This window comes from Mercenaria mercenaria, chromosome 2, assembly GCF_021730395.1.
Source record: "Mercenaria mercenaria strain notata chromosome 2, MADL_Memer_1, whole genome shotgun sequence".
Taxonomy (NCBI): domain Eukaryota; kingdom Metazoa; phylum Mollusca; class Bivalvia; order Venerida; family Veneridae; genus Mercenaria; species Mercenaria mercenaria.
In genome coordinates this window covers 112,092,394-112,120,255 of record NC_069362.1, presented here as the reverse complement: position 1 = coordinate 112,120,255, position 27,862 = coordinate 112,092,394, and the positions used below count along the sequence as shown (strand labels likewise).

General features: G+C 35.9%; 1 protein-coding gene and 1 long non-coding RNA gene across 5 annotated transcripts in view; one reads left to right on the top strand and one right to left on the bottom strand.

Annotated features, from left to right (window-relative positions):
- LOC123564966 (organic cation/carnitine transporter 2-like) overlaps positions 1-27,862 on the top strand; it is a 178,958-nt gene that overhangs the window by 88,460 nt on the left and 62,636 nt on the right. The gene's annotated exons all lie outside the window — the stretch shown is intronic.
- Positions 24,139-27,862, bottom strand: part of LOC123564936 (uncharacterized) — a 41,107-nt gene continuing 37,383 nt past the window's right edge. For both annotated transcript variants that reach the window (XR_008370010.1, XR_006689060.2), the window contains 3 exons: positions 27,635-27,742; positions 27,048-27,167; positions 24,139-24,725 (listed from right to left, as the gene is read on the bottom strand). This is a non-coding gene — a long non-coding RNA (uncharacterized LOC123564936). The remainder of the gene's footprint in view (positions 24,726-27,047; positions 27,168-27,634; positions 27,743-27,862) is intronic.

Below are 27,862 nucleotides of genomic sequence, written 5' to 3'. Positions count from 1 at the left end.
CATGAAGTTGAAATCGTGAATTCGTGAAGTGGAAATCGTGAAATCGTGAATTCGTGAAGTGGAAATCGTGAATTCGTGAAGTGGAAATCGTGAAATCGTGAATTCATGAAGGTGAAATCGTGAATTCATGAAGTGGAAATCGTGAAATCGTGAATTCGTGAATTCATGAAGGTGAAATCGTGAATTCGTGAAGTGAAAATCGTGAATTCGTGAATTCATGAAGGTGAAATCGTGAATTCGTGAAGTGGAAATCGTGAATTCGTGAAGTGGAAATCGTGAATTCATGAAGTTGAAATCGTGAATTCGTGAAGTTGAAATCGTGAATTCGTGAAGTGGAAATCGTGAAATCGTGAATTCATGAAGGTGAAATCGTGAATTCATGAAGTGGAAATCGTGAAATCGTGAATTCGTGAAGTGAAAATCGTGAATTCGTGAATTCATGAAGGTGAAATCGTGAATTCGTGAAGTGGAAATCGTGAAATCGTGAATTCGTGAAGTGAAAATCGTGAATTCGTGAAGTGGAAATCGTTAATTCATGAAGTTGAAATCGTGAATTCGTGAAGTGGAAATCGTGAAATCGTGAATTCGTGAAGTGGAAATCGTGAAATCGTGAAGTGGAAATCGTGAATTCGTGAAGTGGAAATCGTGAATTCGTGAAGTGGAAATCGTGAAATCGTGAATTCATGAAGTTGAAATCGTGAATTCGTGAAGTGGAAATCGTGAATTCGTGAAGTAGAAATCGTGAATTCGTGAAGGAAATCGTGAATTCAGGAAGCAGAAATCGTGAAATCGTGAAATCAAGAAATCGTGAAGTTTTTTTCGTGAATTCGTGAAATCGTGAATTCATGAAGTGGAAATAGTGAATTCAAGAAGTGGAAATCGTGAATTCAGGAAGCAGAAATCGTGAAATCGTGAATTCATGAAGTGGAAATCGTGAAATCAAGAAATCGTGAAATGATGAAATCGTGAAATCAAGAAATCGTGAAGTTTTTTCGTGAAATCGTGAATTCGTGAAATCGTGAATTCATGAAGTGGAAATCGTGAAATCGTGAATTCATGAAGTTGAAATCGTGAAATCAGGAAGCAGAAATCGTGAAATAATGAAGTTGAAATGTCACCACGGGTCTTTCGTAAATTTCAGTTGTTCTATGTGCTGCTATTTGAGAACTATATTCTCTCGGCTGAGTGTGAAATCTACGATGGTTATAAAAAAATCGATTCAGCCGAAATGTATTATTATGGTTTCACTGGACGGAATTGTCTTCGACAATCCGTCCAAACATCAACGATTTGACGTGTCAGTATTTATGTTGTTATCAGTTTGAATGTTACTAACAGTATTTAAGAAATAGTGATTTGTCGTTAAATAAAATCATTGTTTGGAGTTCAGATGCGAAAGAATCATAATAATACGCATTTGAACGAAAAACAATGATTGTATGCGAGAGCAAATCACTATATGAGATATATTATTTCAATTTTAACAGGTTTATAAAGGACATTTTTGTATATCCTTTACGTCATTCGCCAAATATTCGCCTCTTTCTGTTTGGTTCTTTTCAAGCGCGCGCCGCTATGTCCTTTGACGCCAAGGCGTAATAATTGTGACGTCAGAAAAATGAATCGTTGCACAATAACACACAATATTCAGCTTTCTTTGCTTACATTTTATTTTTGCTAGATCTAGTATCACGGAAGTTATATCACTTTCAGAAAAAATAGACCTTGAGCTGACAATAACCCCCATCACCCCTCTAGGGATATTTCTACGCTATGATTTTCTTAAAGTATATAATATGAACTATCATTCCAGAAATTCTGCCATCTGACAGTTGGGTTCTTTTTACGTCACAGCCTACTTTATACGTTACCATTAATAATTTCTAGAAAATACTGATTGGCACTACAGTTAGCCATAAATGGTTTATTAGCTACACAATATGTCAGTATATAAAGACAGAATATGCAGATTTATATTTTGCTATTTTAAAACATATAAATATATCACAAATTATAAATAATTACTAATTACATAAATTATATATACATGTAGTTTTCTTCAAACTGAATTTACAATCAAGATTAACAAAAAAAACCAACATTTTTTATGTGAAATGAAACTGATTTCATTGGATGGAAAATGAAATGAAATAAAATAAAATGAAATAAATAAATAAATAAATAAATAAAATACAAATGTGTATCATTTGCAGAGAGTGAGTGCTCAAACTTGCTTCATATAAACTGAAACTGAAACTGTTTTATTTGGTTAAACGCCTATTTTTACGCCAAACATATTCAATGGCGTTTTACAAATATACATAAAAATACGACAAAAATCAAGATATTTAATGACATATAACATAAATGAGCATAAATATCATTGTAAATATACTATTTAGTAAGCATTAAAAAAAAAGATCAGACATCAGATAAGATTAATGAAATATTAGAATATTAAGATACAGTAAGACAGCTGTTTGTTATTAAGTAAGAATAAGTGGGTTATTGCGACATGTCCAGAATATATATGGCACCTTCGAATTATTCAATCAATGATAATGTTACAGTCAAGCATATGTTAAAAATGCCAGTAGATGCAAGTAATGAAGTTGGTAAGAAATATACTATAGTGACATGTGACTCGGCTGTTGCTAAGAATGCATATTCTTTGGTTCTAAATTCTAGAGATAGACTTGGTGACATAATTGTTTCACACAATCTGCTCTATATTTGGGCTTGTAGGAAAATCAATGAAGGGCAATAGTCTTGCAGAACTTGTAATAGAATCAGAAATTTGTTCTAGTGGTTCACATGATAAAGAATTACCAGGTAAATGCTACAACCATACCCAAAATGTACACAGGTCTGTTATGGAAGCTCTTGAGCGTTTACTTCTCTGCATGTTTGAAGAGACAGAACCCCGCAAGGAGAACATTTCAGAAGACACTAATATTACAGAAACGGACTGAAAGTCCATGCAAAGAAAAGGTGTTTGAAATAATTACTCTCCTGGCTTTGAAGAATATTTTAAGAGATATCAGCAGTTCAAACCAAAAATCAGAAAGGGTGAAAGTGGCAAAACTGCTCAATTTTGGTTAACGTAACTATGTAGACATAATTCACATGATATTGCTGCTCATCAAAGCAACACAGATTAATGCTCTTGATTTACATATAGCATCTCTATACAAACTGTGCTTTTTGTTCTTCAGCATTTGACCGCAATAATTATGCCCGCTACCTCCTCATTTACCTGTTGACATCGATGAATATTGATCCGGGTGCAGAAGAGCTACTCCGAAGTAATGATTTTAGTGTATCTAGGTCTTCGGTACCGGCATACAGAAATGCTGTAGATATTACTAGAGAGCGGACAATTAACAGACATGCAAAGTCTGAGGTTGGCATACTTGGTTTCAGTAGAAACTGCTACGTTTTTCCACTTGTGCATAACCCGTCATTGCAGAGCCAGGTATGTTGAAGCAACACTTTAGAATGCAAACATAAATAGAGAAGACCTGTCTGAACACAAAAAAGTATAACCTGTTCAGATACACAGTGAAGAGTTATGATGGCATAGAATCCTTCACGAACACATTCCAGGCTGAAAAAAAAACCCAACAAATATGAAATGTACTGTGCGTAGTCTGGTATTCCTGCGAAAGCAGAAGTCGCTCATCACCTTAAGGCAACTGAAATAGGTGAAAAGAAGGATGGATTATCAAAAGACGATTGATTGAAAAACAGTTCCTTTTCAAGACCCCATTAAGAAAAGAAAACTTTAAGCATTTGCTACAGCTGACGTTAAAAGGAAAGTAATCAATACTACAGATAAGAGCAGAACGTAACGTGTATGAACAGTTGGTACTTTTGGCTGTTCAGCACAACATAGATCTAGAATTGACACATTTTCCTCTAGGACCTGTCACCTGGCCGTTATAGCTACTGCGACTGGAATGCCAATGAAAACAGACAAGTCAAAACTACTTCACTATGTAGAGGCTGCAGCCGTCCAAAAAAGATGACATTGTTTTGTTGATTGACAGTAACGCCCTACTGCAAAGCTTAGTAACCATTCCTGCAACATTCCATGACGTAGCCGAAGCTGTGTTCAGTCAACTACCTTAGGCAGCTTGTCTCGATTTTGTAAATGACACTTACAGTCCTCAGTCCATCAAATCATATCAGCGTGCTCCAAAATTCTTACTTCTCAGGAGTGAAAACCAAAGTACTACGTGACTGAAAAGCATTCATGTCAAATAGTGAATTTAAAACAAAACACAGTTGATCAATCTAATTTTCGAACAATGAAAATGTGATTCATATGCACCAAAGATCAAGAAAGGACAACTGTGTTTTGTCAATGGTGAAAAGTGTTATTTACTCACAAATGAAGATTCAAGCTCGACCTTATATACCACTGTTTCTATACAAAGAAAGAAGCAGACACAAGAATAATTTTCATTGCATAGATATCAGTACTACTAGCACTACACGAAAAAGGCGAAAAAGTTAGATCCCCATATACAGATGCATTTGTTTTATTAGTGATATCTTCAAAAACACGAACTACTGTTTTATTTTACACTGGAACAGGCAATAAAAGACGCCATTTAAATGCTCACAACATCTTTATAAGCAAAGGAGAAAGTATCTGCTCAATTTTGCCTGCAATACACTGTCCGACTGGTGGACACAACCAGTGCTTTTATTCGCACAGGGAAAGTAACACCGCTCAAATTAGTAGAGAACAAAACAGGTGTATGTTGCAACATTAGCAATAGTAGTTTATACACATCACTGACCTGATGTCTTCTTTAACGGCATCGAAAATGTCCCGAGTATATATGGTATGGACATGAGTCTATTTCCACTGTACCAATTGTCACTTAAAATGCACATAACACGTGTAAACTATCAATTTACCCAATTGTTCCAAAAGTGGATAAAAGTGGATTGAAAGTTGGATCAGAAAATGTGTTGGAATATGACTGGTGTTCCAAGAAGTAGCTGAAATTATTTGTGACACATCAGCAACATGTGACTCTGATGACACATGCCCGCCCGCTTAGCTCAGTAGGTAGGGCGTTGGTCTACGGATCGCGGGGTCGTGAGTTCGATCCTCGGGCGGGGCGTATGTTCTCCGTGACTATTTGATAAACGACATTGTGTCTAAAATTATTAGTCCTCCACCTCTGATTCATGTGGGGAAGTTGGCAGTTACTTGCGGAGTACAGGTTTGTACTGGTACAGAGTCCAGGAACACTGGTTAGATTAACTGCCCGCCGTTACATGACTGAAATACTGTTGAAAAACGGCGTTAAACCCAAAACAAACAAACAAACTGGTGATGACTATGAAGATGACCGATATAATTGACACCATATACAAAACAGACAGTGATTATGACAACTTAGGTGACTGAACCCCACAACTTTATTGTTTCTCAATTTTGATTTATGTGAATTTATTTGATTAAACAGATAAGCGGTTGCAAGCGGGTATTTTTCAGCTACTAAAATACACATTCAGTAACGTATCGTGACGTAGGTTACAATGTCAGTGGTGTGATATATGCATTTTATAGTAAACTAGTTCGAACTTGATAAGATACTCACATTGTCTAAGTTTGAACATCATTATAAGGATTACATAAACAATCTATTGACAGAGAAATGAAAATGATATATCATGAACTTTAGTAACGTATATAATAATGGTAACGTACTTGTTCTTAAAACTGTTGAACGATAAATATTTGAATACTAATGTAATGTGTATCTGAAAATACTATACTTTAGACATATCTGATATTTTCTGAAAATTAAACCTACTGAATTAATTCATATGAGTATTTTTATAAAACATATGGTAACGTAAATTACAAAATGATTTGATCAGTTAAGAGAACAAAACTAAGTAGAAATATTGACAACAGCATATTCTGCATATTACTAAACCCACTTGCTAATGAGTTTGGTTGTTTCTACTATATAAGTCACCACATTCCAGTTTTATCATTTATTAAATAAGTGTTAAGGTATCGTAAATAGCAGGCTGTAACTCATACAGTACCCGCTTGCCAGATGGCAGAATTCAGAAATATGATCTACATACAAGGGGCTTCAAAAGTAATTTGGTCTACAAAAATCCCTAGAGGTGGGGAGGGTTTCACCTTCCAGCTCTAGGCCTAAAAGTCCTAAAAGCAGTTAGGAAGATCGTCGGGATCATAGAGGACACAAGTTAGGCTAAAGGCAAGGTAAATATCAGCCATTTTCTTCTTTGAAAACTTGAGTTTACTTTAATCTGTGGCAAAACTGTAAAAACATAATGTGGGCAAATGTATATTACATATTATATTAAACTATTGACCGCTTAGCTGCTCCTGAGAATATAGCTCACTATGTTGAAAGCTGATTTACTTCTCAAATTTAGGGCTTCTAATAAGACAAATACAAGATATAACAAAATACCAGAATTATATCTTTTATATAACTGAAAAGTACAAAAAGGGTATAATAATTTACGTTTTATGTGAATTGAAGACAAGACAAAGCTCTGCAGAGCCATATTATTTCTTAATTCATTCTTTCTTTCGTAGATGAACCTTAAATTCCCATTGATTAAAAAATGTTTATCAAGAACGTTCTTTGAGTGGTCGTTTTTCAGATTCCCTTAGATGTGGTCATACATGAAGAAATTTAATTGCCATGGCAAGCAAAAGGGAAATAAATCTCCTCTTCGTGATCACTTTTCTGTTCCTCCGATGCCTCTGTATCACACAAACTACTCGACCCTAGGTGTCGTACACACGGTGAAAATCGTGTAACATTTTTGTTTGTAATTTCTGTGTTACTGGATGGATTTTAATAAAATATGTAGTGTCGAAGATAGAAAATACTAGTGTTTTCCTTGGTGCCTGACATTACCAATACTGTCTTCAGAGACTTGGCCCAAATTCCAGTGTTAAAGTTTCCTACACTTTAGTCTATGAAAAACATAGTTTGGCGAAGCGTTTGAGAAAAATGTAAAAAGTGCCCAAACAGGCGCTTTGTAGCGAGGAAAATTTTCATTTCCTGTCTCCGAAGCTATTTATTTTATTAAAATCTGTCAACTTGTAAGGTAATTATATACAAAACTGTTACCTGACTTGGGCGATTTTCTCCGTGTGTACGATACCGAAAAGTCACGAGTGACAGTCTATCGAATTTTGTCAATTTGCTTAGAATAATTACAAAAACGTAATAAGCTGAACATCTCTCTGTTAATGATGCTACTATACTGCGACAATGCTAGCGATGCAAACGAGACCGTCTGGGCAAAAGTTACTGTTTCGAAAATTTAAATAAGAATGTTTACCGGTTATTAGCTCGTCTGAAAAAACAATGTACGGGGTATTCTCGTCACTTGATTGTCGGCGTCGATTAAAACTTTTGTTTAGGTTGTCTTTTTCCCTAAACTATCAGAGCTACACCTTTGAAACTTTGCACGCATGTTCATAATCATTATGTGACTACGTAGGCCAAGAACGAAAACTCTAATATGTATTTTGTCAGAATTTTGGCCGTTTTTATACTTAGAGAATTAGAATTTTATTAGAGTTCACTTTTTTGAATACTAACTATAGCTTTGAGCAAGAAGGCTAAGAGCTATAACTATTTCCTTTCATATTGTCCAGCAATTGCAGACGAGCGATGGCACCCACAGGAGAAGTGTTATTAATTTGGCTTATCGGAATGACTAGACAGCGACAGTCAAAAGTTATCACACTGTCCCGAAACGTCCTATTATTTGGACTCCCTTATAGGAAAACAATTGCTCAATTTTGCAGTCTTTTTGCAGTGAAACGGCAGTTTTTTGCCAGTTATTAAAACTGTTTCCAGCATGAAATGACCAGTAAAAAGCAGGGTTTTTTTTAGAAACTGCATATAACTAAAGGATTGAAAACTGGTGTTGGCCAGTTTTTTTGTAGTTATTTTGAAGTTAGTTTTTGTAGATGTTTTATACGCAGTTAAATGCAATTATTTTCTATTTATTTCTTTTTTTTTTTTTACTAATTAATTTTTAATCAAAAATCAGTATTTTTAGCATCTTTTATGAACAGCAATATTAAAAAACTGCTAAATACTGCTTCCTGATGTCCCATAATGCAGTGCGAAAGATGGCCGCTCACAGTGAAAACTAAAGCATGTGAAACGTAAAAATGGATTATAACTGCTCAAATGCAATGTTTAACACATATTATGCACACATAGTGAAGTAATTGATAACAACTGTTTTAATGGATTAAAGTGTGAAACTCTTGCACAGGCTGATTGGATTTATAGTCATTTGGTGGAAACTGGTGAAAATGTGCAAATTCAGAGGATTTACAAGATAAATGACAAACCAGTTCATAATTTGTATAAATGAATCTGAGGTTTTGTATTTAAATAGAAAGTCAGCTCATTGTACATTTTATGGCTGGCTTAATCATCACAGACAGTTTAATATTCAAAAGCAAGTTTAGAATGAATTACTCCCCTTGGACAAGTTGATGCATGTTCTTCTGCAGTTTTTTGTGAAGTCACTTAAATGGTTGGAGCAAGAATTGTAGTATTTTTGCAGTGTTTTGTGATAACATTTTACTGCATAAAACTGATCCTGCAGTTTTGCTGCAGTTTTTTATGACATAATTATACTTCTTAGCTCATTTACATATTTCAGCCAATTTAACTGCATCTTCACTGCTTTTTTATTAAATATGTAAATGCAGGCATTTGAAGACAAACAACTGCTAAAAACTGCGTTTTGAATGCCCTGAAATATAATGCTGAAAAACTGCAGTTTTACTGCCTTCCTTTTTCCTAAGGGCTACCACAAGCGGTGCACTTGTTAATTTGAACACCTCTTTAAAATACAAGCGTAGCTATCACGAGTCTCAATGTATTATGTTTTGTCCGCGAGTGTTTCCTCTTTCATAAGTGTTTATAAACAGTTGTATTTAATACCAAGGCATATTTCGCTAAAACCCAAGTCACACAGGCGCGGATGGCTACGTCTAGCCACGGATAGAAACTTAGTAATCCGTATCGTTCGTACCTGAGTCGTACCTCAAAGAAGTAACCCGTATTAATCCGTACCAGCACTTGGTCAAAACGTATTCAAGAACTATCCCAAACTTGCAAGTTTCTCCACCTTTTGAACATGCACAAAAGTTTGAGCGATCCGTACCCATTCGATCAAGACTTTAGTCCAACTTGGTTGAAACATATTCATCCGTTTATTTTGTTTGTGTTCGGGTTTAACGTCTTTTTCAGCAATATTTCAGTCATAGAAACGATGGTGTCTACTTGCAGCAGTGAACACAATGTCTAACTTTATAGTGCTGCCTCACTGGAATATCACGCCGTAGACACGGGACATGATACCCCACCAAGTCACATTATACTGATACCGGACTGACGAGTCTTAGTACTAGCGAGGAAGCTACTAGTACCATTTTTACGTCTTTGGTATGACGCGTTTAGGGATCGAACCCATTACCTCCCGCTACTTATTCATCAGTAGTTAAACGTATTTAAACGTACCTTGCCGTAACTGAACGTAGTTATCCGAGGCTGCCCGTACTTATTAAGCGTAGTTCAATGCAGTTCACCGTAGACCCGTCCAACGCGCTGGGCAAGTTTAACGTAGTACGCCGTACCTATCCGTACTTATTCGCATCCTGTATTTTTTTTTGTTCCCCGTTTACCTATTATCTTTTGCTAATTATTGGGCAGATCAAACCGTTTTATCGGGCAGATCAAACCGTTTTATCACCATTATTTTCTTTAAAAAATATTATTAAAGATAGGATATAAGATCAGTATGACATTTGCAAACTTGGAATGAACAACTGTCAAATTCAAGTAAATGCTCTACTTAAAAGGTATTTAAATCTTCTTTGAACTTGAACACTATTTAAAAATTTTACAAAGGAGTCTAGCAACATCCCTCTGTCATTTTAGATGCAGTAATCATAAACGTCTTGTAGAAAAGGGGAGTTTTATTGGTTTGAATCGTAACATGGGAGTTTGTGAACAATGTCCTTACAATAGGTTAGGACATGAATTTCATTACTTATATGAGTGCGAATTATTCAAGGTAATAATGTCCAAAATAAAATGATCTATCACTTTCCCCAAATTTTCCTTTACCTTTTTTTACCTGATCTCATTAAGATATTTTGAATGTTTGTGTCTTTTAACGAAAATTAGTCTAAGAATGTTTATATGTTTATGTTAAAGGTGACCGTGGATAGTCTAACTATCATTGGGCAAAATTCTATAATGATATTTTATTTTACTATATTAGAAAGTTCAAACGTAATTTACATTGTATGATATACTTTAACTATCATTGGGCAAGATTCTTTAAGGATACTTCATCTCACAATACTAGAAAGTTAAAAGCTGTTTTGCATTGTATAATATGCTTTATGGTAAGCTAACTACTTTTAGCATTGTGTTTTAGGGATTTTTTGGGCGTTTTTTTTTTAATTTGTTTCTTTTTTATGAAAATTGTAAATGTTGATGCCCATTCGGACCAAACATAAGAAAAATTAACTTGAAACTTGAAATGCGCCACGATGTATTCGGCATGTCATGCATGTGTAGCGAAATAATGCGCACGCAACTACTAAGCCCGGTTGAAACGAATACAAACCTGGCGAAATCGGCGTACCGGGCGAAAACGGGTACACAATCGAGCCTACCTTTTCAGATCGCTTTCAACTAATCAAAATTCTTCTAACAGTTAAAGCTGAAATTAGTTCGTCATCAGGTATGTAGCAATGCTCAAAGGAGGTTTGAATGTCTTAGTATTAAACATGAGAAGTTTAAGGGATTTTCTTTTTCTTTATGAATTCATGGAAATAAGGATTTTAGATATTATCACATTTTTAAAACATATGGCCTTATCTCTGTTTAATTCACAGTGACCGGTATTATACATTATTTTCGGGGGAAAGTGGTCTGTGTGTACTATATTTCTTAATATACACATGTTACTTCTCAATTATGGTTTCAAGTTCAAACACCAGAAAATAAGGAAAGTAAGAGAAATTATATATTGCGTGGATTGTATATTTCCCTGTTCTCAGTAGGAGAGTTGGTGAGTCGATCATTTTCTGTTTTTAAGGTATAGGTCCATGTTTCGGAGAGAAATGTTCAAATGTCATCAAATCATAGAAAGAAAGCATTGTTTTACATGAAAATTTAACAGCGTATAAAACATTTATATTATTCTACAAAACCTTTGTCAATTTACTCATATATGTATTGAATTCCGGAAAGGGACTTCATGAAGGGGCCACACTTCTGGACAGTTCAGCGCCTTTAAAAACTCACCATTTTTTAAAAGCTGTTACATGTCTTCGTTTTGATGCATTTGCAACATCGTGCGAGTCTTTAAACTTTACATAACTAGGTAAAACATCGTTTTTGACAATTGTTTACATTTATTTCTTTACAAATGGCATTCTTATTTAAGGGGGGACAACTCATTTAGAATATTTTAAGTATCCAACTCTGTGGGACAGAACAGTAAAACATGTATTTGGACAGATAAGTTGTGTTTCAAGATGCTGTTATTTACTAAAAAAGCTGTTCTTTTGTGATATACTGCTAAACCTTAATAAGGCCTAACTATTTTTGAATGTTTTTTATTACTCATAATAATTTCATTATTATAAACTCTAACCTCAAATAATTAAAGTTCTTCTTACAGTTAAAGTTGAAATTATATTACAAGGTACGTATCTTGAAATAAATGTCGTATTGCGTGTCGTGTAGATAATCATAAGAAGTAGAATTAAATATTACAAAATAACGTTAACGAAACATTTATTGAACGGTCCAAGCGAAGTTGCACTTTAATCAGGCAAGAACCCAGAAGTACAATCACAGGAGTTCAGCGATTTCTTCATAGATAAAATAGAAACAATCAGAACAAATACTGTATCCCAGAATCAGAGTGAATCAGTAACTCCAGAAGACGGACGCATAGAACTATGTGATACTGCGCGTTTGGATAGTTTCAGTCCAGCAACAGAGGAGGGGGTGAAAAAGCTTGTTAACAGTTAGCTAGTAAGTCATGTGAATTAGACCCTCTTCCTACATGGCTCTTGAAATCGTGTATAAACGAACTTCTCCCAATATTGACGAAAATTGTTAACATCTCTCTACAAAGTGCAATCGTGCCAAAATCATTTAAAACATCACGAATAAGACCATTGTTAAAAAAGCCAAGTCTTGACCAAAACACACTCAAGAATTACAGACCTGTTTCCAATCTGCCATACCTCTCAAAAATACTTGAAAAGTACGTGGTAAACAGAAGAATTGAGGAACATTTGACAAACAAGCAATTACAAGAAATAAACCAGTCAGCATAAAGAAATTTTCATTCAACTGAAACCGCATTGTTACAAGTTCAGAACGACATTCTCGAATTCCTAGACAAAGGTGATGTCACAGTACTTGTGATGTTGGACCTGTCGGCTCCATTCGACACCATTGACCATAACGCCCTTCTTCATAGACTCGAATTTAACTTAGGATTCGCTGATAAGCCTCTTCAATGGGTGGCATCATATCTAGAAGACCGCTACAAACATATGCTCGAGCAATTCTTGACCAGTCTATGAAATCATGTTCCCAAGGGTTTCTGGGCACTTCTACCGGTACACAAGCATGGTCCTCTGTAGAAACCAGGTCTACCCATTTATGCAGATATCGAACTTATGTTATACGTTGACCAAGCATAAGCACCCACATCACGCGAGTAAATCAAATGAAACTCATGAATGAATTCAAACATGTTAAAATTGAATGCAGACAAAACTGAAGTAATTCTTTTTTCGAGTCAAAAACACTCCAAACATGTTAAAAATTTAGAACTGAAAGTTGGCGATTCGAGCATAAGGCCATCAAAAACTGTTCGAAACCTTGGTGCTACGCTTGATTCGAACATGCACATGGACTATCATGTTAATTCTGTGACTCGTACATGCTATGGCCAAATACGACAAATTGGTCACATTCGACCATATTTGACAATTGATGCCACCAAAACCCTTATAAACTCGCTTGTGACCTCACGATTAGATTACTACAATGCCCTATTGTATGGCGTGCCGAAATCAACAACGAGCAAACTGCAAAATGTTCAAAACACAGCTGCAAGGCTTATTACGAAAACAACCCGTTTTAAATATATAACACCAATCCGTAAAGATCTTCACTGGCTTCAAATACAAGACAGAATTAAATACAACATTCTCATTCAGACATTGATGGCCTTGCATGGTCAGTCGCCGGTGTATATGAGAGACTTGCTAGAGGTTTACGTGCAAACTAGAAACTGAGATCAGCAAGTGCAGCAACAACCCTTGTGCCACAAAAAAAAGTCGACTGGTTTTCTACGGTGATAGAAATTTCATAGCTGTCGCCGCAAAACTATGGAATTCTCTCCCTTACAATCTCAGAAAAGATTCATCACTAAATCCATTCAAAAGAGCTCTCAAAACACACCTTTTCAAAGTTTTCTACAACACATGGATACCAAATGTGACTGTTCCTACCCATAATGAATATGTTATTGCTATTTTTGTGATGAAGATCTCTTTACTGTACAATTCATCATGTAATTAACTAAATTGGCAATTTATCCTTTATTTCATCATGTTACACTTTAATGGTTATGACATTCTATGTGCATGTTTTGCAAGACTTGAGTTTCACTTGAATTAAGTTGTTCTTATGATTGCATATGTCATGTTTCGTGAGTTTCCTACATATCTGCGATATGTCACATGTTTAATTGTTAAGCGCCCTTGAACGTTTATTTCATATGAAAATGGCGCTCAACAAATCTGGTATAATAATAGTAAAAATTACTAGATCGGACTAAAGCGGACATTTTTGTATCCTTTACCACGAGTTTATAAAAAAGCTCTAAAATCTTAAAGCATTCTCTTAAGAAATTTGACTTAGATCTAGTGAAGCGCGAAATAACGACGGTGGCAATACGCTGGTGAAGTGCAACAGCACGTTGGCGGAGAGTTAATGTATGATAGCACGATGGCGGAGCGTGAAGTTATGATGGCACGATGATGGAACGTGAAAATATGACGGTATGATGGCGGTGCGTTACGGTATGACGGTACGATGGCGGTGCGTGAAGGTATGACGGTACGATGGCGGTGCGTGAAGGTATGACGGTACGATGGCGGTGCATTACGGTATGACGGTACGATGGCGGAACGTGAAGGTATGACGGTACGATGGCGGTGCGTTACGGTATGACGGTACGATGGCGGTGCGTGAAGGTATGACGGTACGATGGCGGTGCGTGAAGGTATGACGGTACGATGGCGGTGCGTGAAGGTATGATGGTACGATGGCGGAGCATGAAGGTATGACAGTGTTTGGCGAAGTGTCATTTGTAACATCATATTGTCGTACTGTCGCGCTTCACCATTTCACTAAATCGTATGATGGTACCATTGCGCTACACGTATTTACAGAGAAGTCACCGGAAGAACATTATAGTATAACCGATAGCGACTGTGAAGACAACAAATGAGACAAAATGATAAAAAACAATTAACAAAAAAAAAAAATACGTACAAGTAGTATCGGTGTTTCAGGGATAGGGATAAGAAGCTCACAACAGGATCGTTACAGAACCTGAAGACACGTGCGTGCAACTTCAAGGCAAGAAAGTTGTCTGTTTCCAACCTCTTAAGTGAAAATGGGTAATTACCAGATATAAAAACAAAAAGATATAAATATTTTCATCTCTTCAAGAAATGGGATAGTTACATATGTTTTCCGTGATCGGCTGAAAATAACAACAACATCAGTGCTGTGGTGAGCATCAATGTCGCTTTTTTGATTAGGAATTAAACGTCAATATTAAAAGAATTTACCAAGCTTCCCGTATATATGCATTCGTGATAATCATTCTTTTTACCTCTTTTCATTGAGATTTTTTGACAGTATGAATTTAGTTATTTTCTTTTGATAGTTTCTGAATCAACACTCCTATGTATTCAAAGGTATATTTTCAGGACTCGCATGCCACATTATCTTGTAGTTACATAAAGTGTTCTGAGATATGACATTTTTTTTACCTGACGTCGCATCTTTTCACGTAACGGTCAAATTTCATTCAGCTTTTTAGTGTTTAGTGGTGCAACTTATAAGAGCAGCACTGAGGGTAAACATCTCTTGATATACCGGGATCACTTCAACAACTGTTAACTTAAGATTTGTGTTGTCAATCAAAGTGTTGTATAATATTATACATAACAGTGTCTCTAATTTTTCGAATGGGCTATATGTATATATCATTTAAATGAGCTCGTGCAGACATAGAGGTAACACTTATATTAAACTGTTGCAAATTTTTAATACAGATGATTTCCAGTTCTAATACTTAGTCTGGCAGTTTATCTATTACATTGCTTTTCACTATCTTTTTCTGAAAATTGTTTTGCGCTGCTCGAAATTGTTAATAAAGAGTGATGCTGTGCATTAAATGAGTCAAAAGAATTGTATAAAAAGATTATAAATGAAGTGGTGTTGATCTGAGAAGATTTTTTGTATTACGTACGCTGCTCGAAAGTTTTAATAATGAAAAGTGATGCTGCATTGAATGAGTCAAACGAGTTGTGTTAAAAGATAACAAATGATATTATGTTGATCTTGGAAGGCATTTTTGGTGATTTTTTATAGTTGTGCTGTGATTTTTATGATAACACCCTCATTTTTCCCTTTCCAAGGTGACCGAAAAAGATGTCATATAATATATTACTTGAGGATATGATTCGAGATCTAGGCGGGTGCGGTCGCTTCCAATGGATAATATCATTAATTGGGCAATCCTCAAAGTCTATCGCGGCCTGGAGTATGCTAGCCATGACATTCAATGGACAGCAACCCGATTTCATGTGCAGAAATTCGAGTAAACAGGAAGAAAATTTCGATAATGTGTGCAGTCCAGAAAATATAACGGAATGTGATGGATATGTATTTAGCGATGACATGAATACCGTTGTGAATGAGGTACTTTTAAAATATAACAATACGGGCCAAACATTTCCTGAAATACAGTGAATTTAGTCTTGATTTTACAGCACAATTTTGACAAGAATTTTTAATGCTTGTTATACATTTTTTTTTTTCAAGAAAAATTTTAAACTCATTTCATTTTTGCAAAAGTTATATGTAAACTTTTATGAAAATTTTAGAAAAATGCTTCCGTTCAAAATGCAATTCTAAAATTAGTAATTTGAAAATAACAATGTTTAATGACAAATTTTATATACAGCTGAACTTTGTTCACTCGAACTCGGATAATTCGAACACGTCCCTTCAGGTCCCGGAAAAATCCCTTTAAAATATATATTGTTTGATGGCTCGAATTACCAATACCTCGAACAAATTTTGCCGGTTCTGTAGAGTTCGCGCGAACAAAGTTCAACTTTATATGACTTTGTATTAATGTAATATGTTAACAAAGAGTAGATACAGGGGGGATTTTGTGGAACAAGATAAGGTGGAAAACTATATTTGACTGTCCTTTAATCACAGTGAGATTTCAAAGAATGCGATTAGGACTGGAGTTTTCCTGTATCTTCAGAACGTCAGGGAAGAAATATTCTCAAGCTCAAGCCCTATTATTACATTTGAATTTTAATTGAAATTTTATATCCTAGTAAGATTAACTATACGTTTTTCAGTGGAACCTTGTATGTGACAACAAATGGATAGCTGCCTTAATTACCACAATACAGATGTCTGGCGTGCTTGTTGGATGTTTCATTTCTGGTCATCTTGGGGATTTTTTTGGCAGGAAGCCAACATTTTTTCTGTCGCTTTTAACTTTGACTCTGTTCAACGTTGTAGCATACTTTTCTGTAAATTGGCAAATGTATGCGGCTATTAGATTCCTTCTTGGCATGGGTAAATATTGTTTATAATGATACTATAAGGCCTTTCTGCACATACCCAGACAATTACATACAACAAAACTGTACGGCTAAAATTGTCATTAAAACAGCTACTTTTTAACTATGGATGTAACATGCAACAGTTGTAGCATTATTTGACTGCCAATGTGGAATAAGAAAATCTATAAACAGAATGAGCAAAAACATGAGAAAGTCGATTTTGTTTAGTAATTACATATTTATTCATTGTTTCTGCTGAATTCCTTTTTTCAGTGTAAAACAATAAGCTAAGCCAGACTGAGGAACTTTTTAAATGTATTTACCTTTTTCGTGATGGAAATATATACTGTTGAGGTTCGGTCGATTTTTCGTTTTGAGACAAATCTTCTAGGGCTTTGTTAGCTGATTAGCGAATTCGAATAGGATATCAATTTAAAATTGGCTATCGTGGTGTACGTTCTTGTGTGACTGTTATTAAGGAATGTAGCATTCCCTTTGTATCTTCGTCCTTGTTCAACTTTCCCCTTCGGGTTCCTTCCCACCCCCTCCCTCCCCACGCGTCCAATTTGCCCCTTACCATTTCCTTCTCCTCCATCTATATTTAGCATAAATAAATATGTACTTGTTGGATGTTTGAAGCAACCCGTCTGAAATATTTTTCCATTACAGCTTCTTTTTGTTGTGGGCCTACTTTGCAAATGCGTGGCTCTGTGGCTGTGTTTTTGTGTTCTGTGCTTCAGAGAAATCTACACTTACCTCTTATCTTTTGCTATAATTATTAACTAAACAACGTTATCTGCAATGTTGAGTTTGGCTTAGATGATTTTGCCAGGAATGGATCTGACGAGGTGCTTGCGCCGAGTGTGATCCGGTCTGGCAAAATCCACGAGAGCTGAGTGAATCATTGCAGAGCCGTTTAATATATTCTTAGACCTATTTCTACTGCTACATCAGCCAAAATGAGATTGAAAACTCGTTTGAAAACGGTATTACCTTTTCACGCATGGAACGCCGCAACTTAAACAAAAGTAGTCCTACTATTGGATATTTTCCTATCTGTGTATTCATTAGTGAAAAACATGCTGTGTTCCAGAAAGAAAATTCGTGGATACGCGTGTTTGTTGCCAATAGCCATGTCATCTAAGATGAACCAACAAAGTGTCACTGTAGGGATAATACACGTTTTTTTGTGTATTAACGTCTGCAGAAGCCCGCTGGATTGTTTGTGACCGAGACCGAAGGTCGAGGTCACAAACATATCCCAAGGGCTTCTGCAGGCGTTAATACACAAAACAAACGTGTATTGTCGCTATTCTTGCATAAAAAACATTACACGACGACTAAATGCATTGTTTTCATACGTGATGACTTGACGATTCCGGTACATTTTTTATTTACCATTCTTGTTGTTCTTGGAAACGGTAAACATGTTTTAAATATCCATAACCGGGGCACACATAACAACAACACTACTAAAAGCGTGATTTGAAGGTTTTTGAGCATCTTATTTTTATTTTTAGTTATTACAAACGTTACATTACACATAATTTTGCATATAACTAAAAAATTTGAAAAACCGGAACACAATTATTTTAAGAATAACTACTTTACATTCGAATTATTTTGAGTACGAACAAACAGAGTACGGATGAGTACGAAGCTAGTGACTAGCTTTCGAGGTTTATTATATGAATTCTGCGAACAATCAGGTACAAACAAACCGACTGGTACTAACAAAAATCATTAATATAATACCTAAAAACGGGCAATAGCACAAGTTACACGCGATACTTATTTATTCACAGTTATTTACAATAACTGAACAGACGCTTTGTAAAGGGAGTAAACTCTAAGAGAAGCTAGAGCGTACATTGATGGGGGCAGTACGTTTGGGGTTGGAAACTGATACAGCTAAACATACTATGGATTACAGTGTATCCATAATGCTACAAGAAGAGGTTATTATGGAAGAAACAAGATGCAGATGCCAAATATCAGTCTGAGCAGAAATACATACATACGTCCCTGGCAAAGCATTTCAAAAATAAAAATCATGTATTAACAGCACGTGAATTGCCTTGTTTGCACACGATTTTTCTCCCGTTTATACATGGGCGGATCCAGTGAAAAAAGTAGTTTTTATGCAAGAATTTAGGTTACTAACGAAAGTAATATATAGTTTTAAAGTAATGTTGTATGTTCCGAAATGATCAAGTTATTATCAAAATAAAGATGCAGATATTTGAAACTTAAAACAGAAAATTCACGAAAAAAAAAATGCCATAAAAATACGACATTGATAACATTTTTGTTTTCAGATATTTTTATCTTCAAAATAAACGATGACAGTTTCAATTTGATACATAGGTATAGAGTTCTTCCTGACAGTTTACGTCAACGTCATGACTGAGTTTGCTCTAACCAGATGGCGACCTCGTATTGTGGCAGTTCCAGCTTGGGCGTTTGAAGCAGGTCTGTTTGCTCTTGCAGCATGGGCCTTGAAGGACTGGAAAAAATTACATCTGCTAACTGCTGCAATTGGTGTGCCGTTTTTGCTTACTTACTGGTAAATATCTTGTGTCAAACAATGTGTACAATTTAAATGGTTGTCTCCATTTACCCAATTTTAAAAAACAGTTTCGGAAAATTGACAGAGCCTTTAAATTTTTTGTTCAATGAAATATTCCATTCCTGATGATTTGATGGCGTTTATTGTGTGTGAAGTGTTAAGTAAAAAGTTAAGCAAATTGTTAAGTATGTTATGATAAAAAATGACAGTTAAGAATCATATAACTAAGCACCAGAGCTTTAGTTTACGTGCCTGGAAGTCAGTATTCTAATAAATGACCTGTGTACAAATAAAGAAACAAATAAGTCGTTTATTGGATACTGAAACCAGACTGTTACATTAAATTTTGTAACAAACGTTTTTGCTGATGTAGATCTATATACTTCAGTTTTGTACAAGAGAGCGCTCGTTGGCTTGTTACCAAGGGACGCTATGATGCTGCTGAAAAAGTTATTTACACGATTGCCAAATTAAACGGCAAACCGAAACCAGACACCAGTAGGATAATGGAAGAAGCGGCTAAAAGTGACTCTGATAGGATGACGGCACACTACACGGCTCTACATCTCTTCAAAACAAGAGAACTGGTTAAGACAACCACTGGCCTAATGTTTATATGGTTTGCATTTTACATTTCCTTTTTAATTAAATACTACTCCACTAACACCTGTTCAGAGCCTTAAAAAACAAGCTGCCATTGGCTTTATTGGCAACATAGCTCCGTTCTGAACGCCTTCCTGAAAACCGGGAAAGAAATACAAATAAAATTCAAAGATTGCTATTTAGCAAGAACATCAACAGAGAACTTTCACCCATGTCGATAAGATCACCATTTCTGATGAGATGAAAAATGGTCTTTGTTAAGGTATTCTCTTTCGAAGTTTTTTGTTTTAAGTGCCGTTATGACTAATTTAACTCTGGGAAATTTTGCGATTACATTGAACAAAATCGTAATACAATTGAATATTTAAATTAAAGATACGTGTTTGACATTATATCTGTCAAGTGTACTTTTTCCAGGATGTCAATCAGTTACTCCTACTATGGCTTGAATTTTGGTGTAAACAGTTTGGCGGGAAATTTATACTTGAACATGTTTCTGATGAACATAATAGAAGCACCTGCTAGTTTCTCCATCATGTATTTAGCCAAAAGGTAAGTTACATTTGTTCTTGAAACCTCCATCATTGTTTCAAAATTATAGTCTCAGCGGCCCAAATACAAGTTGTTTACTATGAAAACGTTAATTTAAAATGTTGGTAAGGACATAAAATGTAGTAATTTCTACAGGATCGAAAGTCAATGTTGAGGTCGACACAAATGCGTGAAACAACATTTCATACCGAGGGAAAAATGTCCAGCCGGAGCCAATTCTAATGTGGGACCTTATAACATTGTCACAGTACTTTATAACTTTCACACCCTGACATAATGACATATTCTGATTATTAGATTCCTAATATTAGTCTTCGGTCAATAGTTTGTGCAATTTGACCGGTCTATATTTAACACATATCTAATTACTAGAATATTCAGCCTGAAAATTTAAAAGAAAGAAAGAAAAAAACATTATTAATTTTAATTACGTAAGTCATGAAATAAAACACTTGACTGTTGCATTGCTTGCCAGTCAATTTTCAAAACTATTGCTCATAGATCCTTGGAACATCGGTCAATATACTTTTAAGCCATTCAATAAGTAAATACTACATTCTACTTTCAGATTTGGACGAAAGTACTGCTGCATATTTTTCTTCGTGTTTACTGGATTGTGTGGGGTCGTTGTTGGCATTATACAATACGTTGGTAGGCGTCATAATTTAACATTGAACATATTCATTAACGTTAAGTATCATGTTTGCTAACTAGCACGCTTTAGTGTTATGTAATAGTAACAGTGATTGCATTTTGATGAGACTATGTGTGTCTACGTTACACTTAAATTGTGTGTCCGCGTCAGCACGCAAACAAATATTTTTATGCTTTTAGCAATCCTTCCCTTTCTGAAGTAACGAAAATTTACTTAGATAGGAAAACAGGTGGAAATTTCATCTGTAAATTCTAACAAATTAAATCTGAACGGTTTTATAAATATCTTCCCTGGACTATGGACTATGTTCAGGGTGAGCTATTAGTGCAGGTGAATGCCCCATCGTCCGTAGTCTGTCGTCCTTACTCCTGCGCCACCATTTTCATTTAACCATCTTCACCTATAAAACTGCTGGTCAGAATACAACATTTTTGTCTGTAGCGTCCTGGCATAACCATCCATATTTTTAGGTGGTTTCGTTTAAACCCTTGTAGGGGTCACCAGAACTAAAACTAGAGAAAAAAACACGTGATGGATCTTCGCAAAACTGTCTTTACCATCCTTTTATTTGTTTGTTTGTTTTTGTTTTAACACCGTTTTTTTCAACAGTATTTCAGTTATGTAATGGCGGGCAGTTAACCTTACCAGTGTTCCTGGACTCTGTACCAGTACAGACCTGTTCTCCGCAAGTAACTGCCAACTTCCCCACATGAATCGGAGGTGGAGGACGAATGATTTCAGACACAATGCCAGTTATCAGGTTGTCACGGAGACCATACACCTCACGTTTTTTTTCTGTTTGAGCATTTAAAGATATTATGTATTCTGTTTTTCAAGACAACAGAAACGTTTGATTCCTTAAAGGAGATGTCGTGAGGATAAGGTTACACCGCCCCCCCCCCCACCCCCAACAGAGAGAATCAGTGGAAACATTTCGACTGATTGTTATTTACTGAGCATGTCATATGATTTTGTTGTTTTGTTGTTTCTCCACGATCCCAGATTCCCCCACTTTTACTTTAAAACGCTCCTATATGGGTTTGGTATATTAGTGTTTTACCATCGATTTTGTTTGGTGGGAAGTTGTAGCAAAAGTATTATTCCTTACTGGCTTCTTTCCTATGGGCGCAATGTCATTGTTCTTTCTTCTTTTTGGCATTTGCGGGTATTGTAACGCGGTGTTACAATATATTTTGCATTAAATATTTATTTTTAATACAATGCAGACACTCCACATCGTGGTGTAGTCACAAATGCGTTTGCTTTGGCTTCCAAAATGGGGATAGCGTGCGGATGGGGATGTCTCATTGTCTATACAACGGAACTGTATCCAACTGTAGTTAGGGCAGACTCGTTTGATTGAGTCTGTTCATAGCATAATGGAAAAATGCAACACTGCCCACGCCCCCCTAGCACCGGCTTAAGCAGAAATTCAATCTTCAAATCTAAAGAGTTGAAATCAATGATCCCGAAGAACCAAAAATATAACAACCCCTGAGATGAAGTCGGGGCGACTTTTTACGGCCGCCACACAGCACTTAACACCCGCTGTTTTGAAGAAAAATAAAATCTGGAAAGTAGATCCCTCGGAAGCACCGAGAACAAGGCAAACAGTGAAAATTTGCAGACCGGTTGATTGAGTCTGTTCATGAGCAGTAATGGAAAATGCAACACTGCCCACGTCCCCCTAGCACCGGCTTAAGCAGTATTCTAGGCCATATAGTATACCGAGATACAAGTACGATGTTTCTGATTGAGAATGTCTTTGCTTCTGACGCTAGTACAGCTTCGTTCCAATTATACTAAGAACATTCCCCATGAATATTGCATACCCCTGTTGATTTGATTAATTATATATGTTATTGTTTAACAGATTTTGTTGATTATGCTATTTAGTAGTTACATTTTTAGTCATTTGTGCATTTTTTCCGTTGGATTGATCTGTGAAATGATCATAGAATGTGTTCCTCAATGATTCTCGTTGGTGTTGTTTAAACTTATTTTAGAGAAAGTCTCGCAAATTAAGGTTACTCACGTTCGATGAACTGTTGACCAGTAATTATATTATGACGTCCTTATATATACACACTGTTTAACATAAAACTGTAATGAAGTTTGTTTTCGATGATACAGGACAGCTTCAACAAGATCTTGTCGGCTCGAATCTTCTTCTAAAAGAGTCGTTTGATATTGTTGACCTAAATCGACTCTGCACAGAAGTGGAATCTCACCCAGGTTTCACATCACGATACTACAGCCACATATGAATAATATATTGCCAAAACAATAACTTTGAAACGAACATATTGTAGAATACAATGTTTGCTAAAATAGTAAGAAAAATCAATCATCAACGGTTTTATCACTTCAGCATTGGTATATCATAGTTAGGAAAAGCTGTATCAGTACTTGTACACAGTCCGGAAAATCCAAACAGTATTAATTATTTGGTGGTCATTATGATAAATAGGGGCGAGACGTTAGCTAAGTCCCAATTGTTACCATACAGACCCAACATATTTCCGTGGAGAGTCACTAACAAGCCTATACAAATTGATTTATTTTATAGACCAATTATTTTAGCCTAAAACGATACCAAAGTCTACTGACCCTCCACAGAAATGTACGGGATTATAGCGTGACCACCTTTTTATCCAATGAAAATGCTAGAATCTTACTGGAGAAGAATCAGCTACGATTGTACAAAATTAGAGTACATGTATGTATATAATTAGGAAATGGCAAATATCAACAATTCTGTTGTTGAGATGCAACTAAAACAGTTTTTCAGCTTTTTATTTAATATACACACAACTGTTTTCAACATGATTAAGCATCATCAGTATTTGTTACCATAGTTTCTAACAAAAACATCATAACTTTTATCATGTTACTTTAAAGTAGTGCAGCTATTTCATGACCTTATTAGACAGAAAGAACTATATTCCATTCTAAAATGTTGTATGTCATTTTTCGTTTGGGTACATTCGTTGATATTGAAGACATGCGTTTTGTTACCTCTATATTTATGCAGGTACGTGTGTGGAAGCATCAATTCATTTGTGACTATTGCCGCGTGACAGGTTGTGTTCTCTACATCTGACAAATATAGAATCTGCTCCGCAAAAAAAGCGCTTCTTTATTTTGCTGCAATGTCTGGATGCCAGATTCTGCCTTGTATACCATAGATTAAAAGTAAACGTTCTGTTGCAAAAATCTTTACACTCTTATATGTCCTTCTGTAATAGTCTTGACTTCCACATATGTCCGTTTAACAGCCATGACTTAAACCTTTGCAGTTCCGTTTGTAGATATACATGCTTTTAAAGCTTCTCGTATCAATGGATCATTCTTCTTTCTATCAACTAAAAGTATAGGCAAAATTGTAATATCTTGTTATGTGTAATGGTGATAACAAAACATACAGATCATATGGTTTTATTGTATCTGGTACACGATAGTTCTACATGTTATGTCTAGGATTGTCATGAAATACTAATTCATTTGCTTATAATAAATGCAAATAAAACGTATTTGTTATATGAATTCAGTCCAGTAAAGGAATTTGGTGTCCCCTCTGCCAGTAACTGAGGTTGCTGACATCCAATAAAGTGTCTTTCACCACCGTAGGTTTAGTATCCCATTTTAAATGTAGAATTTGTTCATGTAAGGAGGCTATATAGTCGGCGTTGTTCTACCCAGGGGCCCGTCTGTACCGGAAAATATGTCTGAGTAGAGTATTTAGCTGGCGTTGGTACTACCCAGGGACCAGCCTGTACAAGAGAAGTTGTCTGAAAAGAGTATTTAGCTGGCGTTGATTTTAGTCAAGGACCCGCCTGTAACTTAAAAGATGCCTGGAAGAAGGTATTTAGCTGGCGTTTATTTTAGTCAAGGACCCGCCTGTAACTTAAAAGATGCCTGGAAGAAGGTATTTAGCTGGCGTTGATTTTAGTCAAGGACCCGCCTGTAACTTAAAAGATGCCTGGAAGAAGGTATTTAGCTGGCGTTGATTTTAGTCAGGGATCCACCTTTAACTGAAAAGATGCCTGGAAGAAGGTATTTAGCTGGCGTTGATTTTAGTCAGGGATCCACCTTTAACTGAAAAGATGCCTGGAAGAAGGTATTTAGCTGGCGTTGATTTTAGTCAGGGATCCACCTGTAACTGAAAAGATGCCTGGAAGAAGGTATTTAGCTGGCGTTGATTTTAGTCAGGGACCCGCCTGTAACTGAAAAGATGCCTGGAAGAAGGTATTTAGCTGGCGTTGATTTTAGTCAGGGACCCGCCTGTAACTGAAAAGATGCCTGGAAGAAGGTATTTAGCTGGCGTTGATTTTAGTCAGGGACCCGCCTGTAACTGAAAAGATGCCTGGAAGAAGGTATTTAGCTGGCGTTGATTTTAGTCAAGGATCCGCCTGTAACTGAAAAGATGCCTGGAAGAAGGTATTTAGCTGGCGTTGATTTTAGTCAGGGACCAGCCTGTAACTGAAAAGATGCCTGGAAGAAGGTTTTAGCTGGCGTTGTTTTTTAGTCAGGGCCCCCGCCGTTAACTGAAAAGATGCCGGGAAAAAGGGTATTTAGCTGGCGTTGATTTTTGTTCAGAGATCCGCCTGTAACGAAAAGATGCCTGGAAGAAGTATTTAGCTGGCGTTGATTTTAGTCAAGGACCCGCCTGTAACTTAAAAGATGCCTGGACGAAGGTATTTAGCTGGCGTTGATTTTAGTCAGGGACCCGCCTGTAACTGAAAAGATGCCTGGAAGAAGGTATTTAGCTGGAGTTGGTTTAAGCCAGGGACCAGCTTTTAACCGAAACAAATGTATTTCGCTGATATTGGTTCTACCCAGCCACCCGCCTGTAACAGAAACGATGACTGGACTAGGGTATTTCGCTGACATTGGTTCTACCCAGGGGCCCACCTGTAACAGAAAGATGATTGGAGTAGGGTATTTCGCTGAAATTGGTTCTACACGGGGACCCACCTGTAACAGAAAATGTAACTGGAGTAGGGTATTTCGCTGAAATTGGTTCTACACAGGGACCCGCTTGTAACAGAAAAGTTGGCTGGAGTAGGGTATTTCGCTGACATTGGTTCTACCCATGGACCCGCATGTACCTGAAAAGATGACTGGATTAGGGTATTTACCTGGGGCCGTATTCATAAAGCATCTTAAGTATAAGTTTTGACTTAAGTTGAAGATTTTACTTAATTTTGTGGTGATTTCAGCTTAAGTCTAAGTAAAAAACTTAAGTCCTATTCATAAACAGCTTAAACTTAAGGTACTTTAAGAAAAGACTTAAGTCAGAAAACAAAAGGGCGTCGTGATAAAATTTAAAGTGTTGTTTTTCGGGAAAAGCACTTTAAACATAATTGTGCATGTGTATATGTCAAAATTAATGGTTTTTTAATGTTTTCGTCCACAATAAAAGCCAAGAATTACTTATTAAGTTGTTTTATGAATAACAAATATACTTAAGTAAAATAAATTTCTCACCTAAGTAATCAATTTCTTATACTTATACTTAAGATGCTTAAAGTTTATGAATACGGCCCCTGGCCTTGGTTGCACCCAGGGACACACCTTTACCTAAAAAAATGTCCGGCGTGGCACTACCATTGGAAAGTAAACAAACTACAAAACTTAGAGAAATATACAGAATGCATTGTTTTATCGATCAGTGTGGACATTACCTGATTGGAACAAACTGAGACTGCGTGACCATACAATGTCATTGTCAATGACGAGTTGACAAGCATCTTCCCTTTTGATCTTTACGGGTACCACAACAAAACCAGCAGACTCCAGCTCTCCTAGAAGTTTACAAAGACATAAATTCAGTATGCAACGAATGTCGGTGTAGGACGTGTTATTGTAAAGTTTGAAAAATCAAACTGTTATCATACGAAAATACACTACACATGGATTTATAATTTATTATTATTATTATTATTATTATTATACCAGATTTTGTACATTGTGCATTTACCTTAAAGTTGTGTGTCTTATACTAAACTACATACAACTACTTTACTTATTTTCAAAATACTGGTACTATCGTTAATACATATCTACAAGGAAGTTTAGTAAAAGGTTATAGATTGTCCATTTATTCAGTTAGCTTGGGAGATGTTTTATATGTCATTTGGTTTTGGTATTATATTTATTTGAGTCTTAAATTGCGACATAATATAAAATGTTTAACATATTACATCTGGAGCAAAATTATTAAACTAGTGCAATACCAAATTACTAAATAAATAATCAACACGGCACTTACTGATGAGAGGGGTCAAATGCTTCTCTGTGTATATGGTTATATGTCATCTAACCATAAAAGGCCCATATCTCAGAAACACTTTAGTCATCTTAACTTCAGCAAACTCTTCTAAAAAGGCGAAAATGGTATATAGAAAACACAATTTCTCAGTTCAAATATTATAAATACATGTGTAGCTTATATTTCAACTATATGACATGTTAGTTTGAACATCAAAAAATTGCAATG